Genomic DNA, 9,162 nt, shown 5'->3' on the forward strand with positions numbered 1-9,162 from the left:
AATCAGTAAAATATCAACTTTGTTGATTTGGAATTACACGCATAACTACATTTCAACATTACTCCTTGTCCTAAATTATACATTTTTTCCTTCTTAACTCTGATTGCCATCTTTAAGTATTTAGTTTTCAACATAAATTAATACATATCTTGGTTTCCCAGGTGACTCTAGTGGTAAAGAACCCACCTGCCAATGCAGGAGACATAAGAGACACAGTTTCGATCCCTGGGTCAGGAAGATCCCCTGGAGAAGGAGCCCACTCCAGTGTCCTTGCCTGGAAAATCCCATGGACCGAGAAGCTTGGTGGGCTAGCAGACCATGGGGTTGCAGAGAGTCAGACATGACTGAGCGACTAACCATGCATGATAGCAAATTACTAAAGGAAGGTACAAATGCAAAATGAAAGCACCCCCACTGAGTCTTGTGACACCTATTAAGAGTTCCATCTCTAGAGGTGGAGATTTTAACACAAGTATGAATACACTCTGCATAGCATTTCTCACAATGCATCTTGGGAAACTTTCATAGCAGTACCTACAAATTTACCTCAGTCTCTTGCACACTGGATAACATATTCTGATGTGGATCCTCCATAATAGGTTTAGCCAATGCAGTTTTAAAACCCAGGTTGGAGTAGGGAGCATTTCAGGGTCTGCGACCATCTTTTGCATAATCCTCTGATTGGCTGATGTTGAGGTAGCCGGGTGGTGTCACAGGGGTTAACATCATCAGTTCTTAGGCTCCAGGAGGGCTGGGGTTGTGTGCTCAAGGTCATCAAGTAGTTAACATCTTCCATTTGCTGGACACTGGGAGGTTCCTCTACATCTGCAAAACAACTCAGGGAATGTGCATCAATTACTTTTACTTAGGTACTTCAGAGAGGAGCTAAAGCAAAGGATATGATGGAGGGCCTGTCTCTGGAAGGCCCACAGGGCCCTGCTCAGGTACATTTTCACAATACATTTCAACTGTGTATGTACTTTTCTGGCCCTCTCACTGTAAGTTCTCTAAGATCTGGGACTGGCTTTGGTTAAATTTTTATCTCCAGCAGCTAGTACATTACCAAGCCATGGCAGGTATGAAACGAAAGGCAAGCAAACAGGTGAACAAATGCATGAATGGTTGATAACGAAACTTAGCATGTGCTGTAAAATCGTAGATCCAAGAGACATGGACTAGCAGGTCCTAAGATAGATAGGCTCTACAAAGGATAACCAAGACTCCATCAGCTTGGTAGCCTTCTAATGAAAACAGCATGATCAGCCTCTTCCGGGTTGTGCTCCATGCGGAAATTGTGCACTGTGGTCTGTGGAGCCCGAGACATTGACTCCAAAATGAACTTTCTGGCTGACTCATCTCAGTTCAGTGGGAACACTGAGAAGGACAGCCTCTAGCATCAATTTCTTTCACACTAATTATCCAGCCTCTTCCAGATTACATTCAGAATAGAATGGCCAGGTCAGGCAATCTCCTTAAACTTTAATAGAAGTTAATTATTCACTGATTAAACTCATTTAAACCTAATTAAAGTTTTCCTGCAGTAGGAAACACAGGGAAGCATGAGTTACCGTTCTCTCCTTGGGTGGGGGTGGGGTACCTGACGTAGAAACAGATGGGAAAACGTGACATTTGTGTTACATGAATTCACGTGTGACAACTGAATTGTCAACTTGAGACATAATTCTTGTAGATGACTTTCTAGGTTAATGTAATTATGACAGTAGTTCCACATTTAGGCAATTTTTGTATCCAGCGGAATAAAGTCTTACTATAGACCAGCAATGCTTATGTACAAGCAACAGTTAAACAAGATCAGAGACTGAATTTTATGTAGGTAACTACTACTGCTTTATGAAGCATAATCAATTGGGCCTCACCATAAATATTTATAATAAAAAACTAAAGACTTGAGGCTTAGAATGGAAATGCCATTTTATAATCGATTTTTATGAGATCCTTTCTGAAAGCCTCTGAAATGGTAGAATCATCTATGAAGTGGTAAAGATTGGATGCTTTGCCCTGGAAAAATAACATATGTTTATCCTAAAAAAAAATTTAAAAATTCTTGTGCATTTCACTTCTAACAGTCATCAGTTACAATATGCTGCTTGAAAGATGTTGCTTTCTTTATAGAGTGTTTTCTAATATTGAACATATTTCACAGTTGTAAATTCTTGCTTTGGGGATGTAATTTCTTCTCTAACAGCCTATCTTTGAATGTCTTGTTCCCTTATGATGGCAAGATTGACAGTTTTGTTTCCTAACACTATGCATCTTCAATTTAAACCACTGTCTGAAAATGCCAATTACCATATATAAGCCATTATAAATAGATATCTGTACAATGTCTGAGTTTCTAAGGCTAAATGGTAAATCTTTCTAAATCCATAAAGTGCTTTACAACTTTGTTATTATTTTCATTTATAATAGCAGTGATCTAAAGTTTGATTTGAAGCCCTCAAGCCACTTCAGTCTTCATGTTTTGTGTACACAAAATGTTCCCAACCCCTGGATCTATAAACACAGAAATGGGTATGTCCTACACCAATCCCCTGAAGAAGGAAATGGCAATCCACTCCAGTATTCTGGCCTGGAGATTCTCATGGACAGAGGAGCCTGGCAGGCTACAGTCCATGGCATTAGTGACTAAACAACAATACAGATAATTAATATTTTCTGGAAGAGAGCAAAAAGTCTTTTTTTTTTTTTTTTTTTTTTTTTTTGGAGGCGGGGAAGGACTAGAGAGAGTAAGGTCTTCTCAAGGTCACATCTTGTTAACTTGGGTACTTCCTATAATTTTCTAGAATTAAACTGCTTTATAACTGTCTGTTAGTATGTTTTTCCCCCTGCCATACTATGAGTAATATGTATATTTTATTTTTCTTTGCACTCAGAAACTAAAAAAAAAAAAGTAAAGAAAGAAAGATAGAAAGAAAAATGTGCTTAGGAAACTCTCAACAAATATTTGTGAAATATGTAAAATAAGAAATACATGGAGGGATAGATGGATGCCTGACATCATCACAATATGCTGCCTATTATAACTGGCATGTTCATTGTCACAGATATTGGGTCATCTGAACCTATTCCCTTTTGAAGATAAGTAATGGCTTAAAATAATTTCTGAAGGATGTAGCTATAAATGCTAATTTTAAAGATTTTAAGAGACCTTAGAAATCTTCACTGAATCATGCAAAGTGTTTTCACTGGAGGAGATAAACAGCCACTGTTGTTTTTCTTAATGAACTTTCATAATCTTAAAACTATTTAAAGTCCTTGTGGGTGCATGCTAAGTTTCTTCAGTCGTGTCAGTCTTTGTGACCCTATGGACTGTAGCCTGCCCAGCTCCTAGTCCATGGGATTCTCCAGGCAAGAATACTGAAGAGGGTTGCCATTTCCTATTCCAAGGTGTCTTCCCAACCCAGGGATCAAACTCACGTCTCTTACGTCTCCTACATTAGCAGGTGGGTTCTTTACCACTGGTGCCACACGGGAAGCAAGGCCCTTGTATGTGAGCACAGATTTCAGTGACAGAGGGTCATCAGGTCATGTTTATGTTAAATCTCTTTTTACCAGGAAACTGAGAAAACACAGTTTAGAACCCAGCGTAAACGGCTCCCTGGACAAGCCAACAAGAACAGCCTATTTGCCTTCTGAAAGATAATAAACATTATTTTGAAATAGCTGTAGCTTCAGGTAGGCAGCGTTAGAGAGCATATTTCATTCTCAGAACCTTAAAGGAATAATAATAGTATTAATTATTAATGATCTGATAAAGAAAAGAAAGAGGATTTTCTAAACAAGATAAGGATGAGATATACTAGTTTTTAAGGAAAAGACACAACTGGTTAATGGCCCTATCTTGAGAACTGGCAATCAGTGCCCCATTTTAAAAGAAGTAAAGACACAATAATTGGCAACTATTGCAGCTATTTCTTCTTCGCCAGCCCACATCTCCTATATCTTTTGTTAATTTGATTAAAGCCAGCTGCTGTACAACCAGAAACAGAACTTTCTCACGCAGGGGAGCCTCGTGGTAGTAGCTATGTTCACCCAATGTGACGAGAAGTACTTCCCAGGTGGCTCAGTGGTAAAGAACCCATCTGCCAATGCAGAAGTTGCGTAAGATGCAGGTTTGATCCCTGGGTGTGGAAGACCCCATGGAGAAGGGCATAGCAACCTACTCCAGTATTCTTGCCTGGAGAATCCCATTAATTATGGATCCTGGCAAGCTATAGTTCATGGGGTCACAAAGAGTCAGACACAACTGAGTGACTGAGCAGACACACACACACACACACTCACCAACATCCAAGAAATGGCACTTCCTTGTTATTTAAATCAACTGAGAGTCATGTTTAAAAATTTCCACATTATGAAAATATAAGCCAATATGCTCTAACATGGGGTCCCGTGTTTCGACAACCGTGGGAGTTGCTGAGACTTGCATCAAGTTGTGTGCAGGGGGTAGAGGCACTGGGTATGACTCCCATGGATCCACACGACCTGCAAGCAGTCAATGCAGAGCCCCCGCCCACATTTCTGGCCCTTGCAGGACACCCTAGGTATTCCTAAAAACCAAAACGTCGCCACTTTAGAGGCCCTGGGGGTCCAGACTGCATTTTCACTAACCCTGAAAATTTCTTCCAAGATTTCTTTCTAAATACATTCTCTTAAATTTCAGCTTGTTTCCTGGCTTTGAATAGAACTACTGTCTACATTCTCTATAAACTCCCAACTCCTTTCATTACTATCCCAACCCTATAATGTCCTTTCTGTGACGTTCTCTGCTGAGAAATCCATGAAACAGGTGCACGGTTTCCAGATAGTTTTTGAAGAGCCGACCACCATGGGTGCTGTGGAGTGAGCTGAGGCAAAACCTTGAAGCATTTCTCTGGCACAGGTCAGACAGTCCTTTGAACAGCAGGAAATCATCATCACTGAATTTATCTGCTTATTCTCTCATTTCAGGTCATCTCAAATCAGAGGGAAAAAGAAGCAAAGAAGAAAATAAACCCCCTGTGGCAAATGTGTCTTTTAAAAAAGTGGTACATTTAGAAGCACCTACTTAGCCTGAAACCATCTGAAATGTCAAGGAAATGACATCATAGGCTCAACTGTCACTGTTAATTAGATGATACTGTCAATTAAAGGAGACAGTTATTTTCTGATACAAACCAAAAGTAGTTTAAATTATTACTGCTTCTCGCCTCATCTCTCACAACTCAGGCACCCCACAACCCCGCTTCCTCAGTGTCCCTCATCCAAGCAGAGGAATCACTGGCCCCCCAGGCACTCATTGCAGAGACTGGGCAGCCAGTGCCACCGCCCTGGCTCTCATCATAACCAACAAAATTCCTCTCGAACCTATCCCTCTCCGTCAGCTTCTCATCATCCCCATGCCCAGCTGTTTCACATCCTTCTCTTCCATCTCACTCGAATCCCTGAGATGGTACCTAAACTATTTCACATGGACTCTCCTGGACTACAGAATCTCTTCTCCACTTGGCAGCAGGGGGATCATTGAAGACAAATCTGATATCATTCCCAGACGTCCTGCTGTCTTGTCTGCATCAAAGTCCTAAATGTTCTTTCTGATCTGGTTTTCTTTAGGATGGACTGGTTGGACCTCCATTTCATCCATGATGTTTTGAAGTCTCTGACTCGCTTTCCTTCCTTTCATCCTTAAATGTACCAAGGTCCTCTACAACCACCACTGTCTCTTCCTAAATTCTTTTCCATCACTTTTTCCCTTTGGCCAAGCCCTGCTCTTCATTCAAGTGCTAACATCAGTGGTGGTTCTTCATGAAGGCTTTCTTTAAGCCTCCAAAACTAGAAAAGACCCTCCCCACCACACACCATCAAAACACCTTGAACTAGGAAACTATATGCAATATTCTATAAGAAACCATAGTAGAAAAGAATATAAAAATGAATATGTATATACACATATTCCATATATGGAAATGAAAGGAGAACGTCAAGGCTGTATATTGTCACCCTGCTTATTTAACTTATATGCAGAGTACATCATGCTAAATGCTGGACTGGAGGAAGCACAAGCTGGTATCAAGATTGTCAGGAGAAATATCAATAACCTCAGATATGCAGATGACACCACCCTTATGGCAGAAAGCGAAGAGGAACTGAAGAGACTTCTGAAGAAAGTGAAAGAGGAGACTGAAAAAGCTGGCTTAAAACTCAATTTTCAAAAAACTAAGTTCATGGTATCCAGTTCCCATCACTTCATGGCAAATAGACTGGGAAACAGTGGAAACAGTGAGAGACTTTATTACGTTGGGCTCCAAAATCACTGCAGATGGTGATTGCAGCCATGAAATTAAAAGACACTTGCTCCTTGGAAGAAAAGCTATGACCAACCTAGACAGCGTATTAAAAAGCAGAGACATTACTTTGTCAACAAAGGTCCATCTAGTCAAGGTTATGGTTTTTCCAGTGGTCATGTATGGATGTGAGAGTTGGACCATGAAGAAAGCTGATCCCTGATGAATTGATGCTTTTGAAGCGTGGTGTTGGAGAAGCCTCTTGAGAGTCCCTTGTACTGAAAGGAGGTCCAACCAGTCCATCCTAAAGAAAACCAGTCCTGAATATTCAACTGAAGTTGAAATTCCAATACTTTGGCCACCTGATGTGAAGAACTGGCTCATTGAAAAAAGACCCTGATGCTCGGAAAGATTGAAGGCAGGAGGAGAAGGGGATGACAGAGGATGAAATGGTTGGATGGAATCACCGACTGGATGGATTTGAGTTTGAGCAAGCTACAGGAATTGGTGACAGACAGGGAAGCCTGGCATGTTACAGTCCATGAGGTCGCAAAGAGTCAGACACGACTGAGTGACTGAACTGAACTGAATTATGAAAAGGAGGCTATGTGGACAAAAATCCTGCTTCTGAAGAAGCAGGATTAGGAGTCAGGTTATATACAAGTTTGCAACAAAGAGGGGCAGGCACTCTAAACATCAAAGATCGCTAAGTAACGAAACCCATCAGATACCAAGTTGAGGAATTTAGCATTCTTCTATGTATGGGAAGATGAAAGCCTCTCGGCTCACTGAAGTCATTCCTTTCATATGAACTTCAGCTTCTTTTTCAGTCACTAAGTCATAACTGACTCTTTGCAACCCATGAACTGCAGAACACCAGACTTCCATGTCCTTCACTACCTCCCAGGAAGGTAAGTGTGAGTCAATCAGTCATGTCTGATTTTTTGCGACCCCATGGACTGACTATGCCAAAGCCTTTGACTGTGTGGATCACAATAAACTGTGGAAAATTCTGAAAGAGATGGGAGTACCAGACCACCTGACCTGCCTCTTGAGAAATCTGTATGCAGGTCAGGAAGCAACAGTTAGAACTGGACGTGGAACAACAGACTGGTTCCAAATAGGAAGAGGAGTACGTCAAGGCTGTATATTGTCACCCTGCTTATTTAACTTTTATGCAGAGTATATCATGAGAAACGCTGGGCTGGAAGAAGCACAAGCTGGAATCAAGATTGCCGGGAGAAATATCAATAACCTCAGATATGTAGATGACACCACCCTTATGGCAGAAAGTGAAGAGGAGTTAAAAAGCCTCTTGATGAAAGTGAAAGAGGAGAGCAGAAAAGTTGGCTTAAAGCTCAACATTCAGAAAATGAAGATCATGGCATCTGGTCCTATCACTTCATGGGAAATAGATGGGGAAACAGTAGAAACAGTGGTTGACTTTATTTTTCTGGGTTCCAAAATCACTGTGGATAGTGATTTCAGCCATGAAATTAAAAGACGCTTGGTCTTTGGAAGAAAATTTATGACCAACCTAGATAGTATATTCAAAAGCAGAGACATCACTTTGCTGACTAAGGTCCGTCTAGTCAAGGCTATGGTTTTTCCTGTGGTCATGTATGGATGTGAGAGTTGGACTGTGAAGAAGGCTGAGAGCCGAAGAACTGATGCTTTCGAACTGTGGTGTTGGAGAAGACTCTTGAGAGTCCCTTGGACTGCAAGGAGATCCAACCAGTCCATTCTGAAGGAGATCAACCCTGGGAATTCTTTGGAAGGAATGATGCTAAAGCTGAAACTCCAGTACTTTGGCCACCTGATGCGAAGAGTTGACTCATTGGAAAAGACTCTGATGCTGGGAGGGATTGGGGGCAGGAGGAGAAGGGGACGACCGAGGATGAAATGGCTGGATGGCATCACTGACTCAATGGACGTGAGTCTGAGTGAACTCCGGGAGTTGGTGATGGATAGGGAGGCCTGGCGTGCTGCGATTCATGGGGTCGCAAAGAGTCAGACGTGACTGAGTGACTGAACTGAACTGAACTGAACTGATGGACTGTGTCCATGGGATTCTCCAGGCAAAATACTGGAATGGGCTGCCATTTCCTTCTCCAGGGGATCTCCCAGACCCAGGGATTGAACCTCGGTCTCCCACATTGCAGGCAGATTTGTTAAAACCTGAGCTACCAGGGAAGACTTATACTATCTCCCAGTGAAGTGAAAGTCATTCAGTCGTGTCTGACTCTTTGCAACCCATGGACTGTATAGTCCATGGATTTCTCCAGGCCAGTTTGCTCAAATTCATGCCCATTGAGTCAGTGATATTATCTAACCATCTCATTCTCTGCCACCCCCTTCTCCTCCCGCCTTCAATCCTTCCCAGCATCAGGGTCTTTTACAAGGGATCGGCTCTTCGCATCAGATGGCCGAAGTAGTGGAGTTTCAGCTTCAGCATCAGTCCTTCTAATGAATATTCAGGACTAATTTCCTTTAGGAGTGAGTGGTTTGATCTCCTTTTTGTGCAGTGGACTCTCAAGAAGTCTTCTCTAGCACAATTTGAAAGCATCAACTCTTCAGCACTCATGTTATAACTTGAGACCTTACCTCTTTTCTGTTTGGGCTGCATTCTTAATACACTGAGTAAGACAAAAAATTTCAAACATTATTCCACTCTCAGGGAGCATTTTCACCATTTTGACTACATAGATGAAACACTCATGTGTTATTTGTGAGAGAAAAACAAATAAAGAATGCCGTACAATGTTGTAAACAATGTCCCTCTTGATTCAGGATTTCACGGTACTGATTCTAGTTGAGAGGGAGTTCAGGTTTTGCCAGCACATGTTCAGTAATAGAAAACCTCACAAAATGCAATCCA

Source organism: Budorcas taxicolor, chromosome 9 (genome assembly GCF_023091745.1).
Source record: "Budorcas taxicolor isolate Tak-1 chromosome 9, Takin1.1, whole genome shotgun sequence".
NCBI lineage: Eukaryota > Metazoa > Chordata > Mammalia > Artiodactyla > Bovidae > Budorcas > Budorcas taxicolor.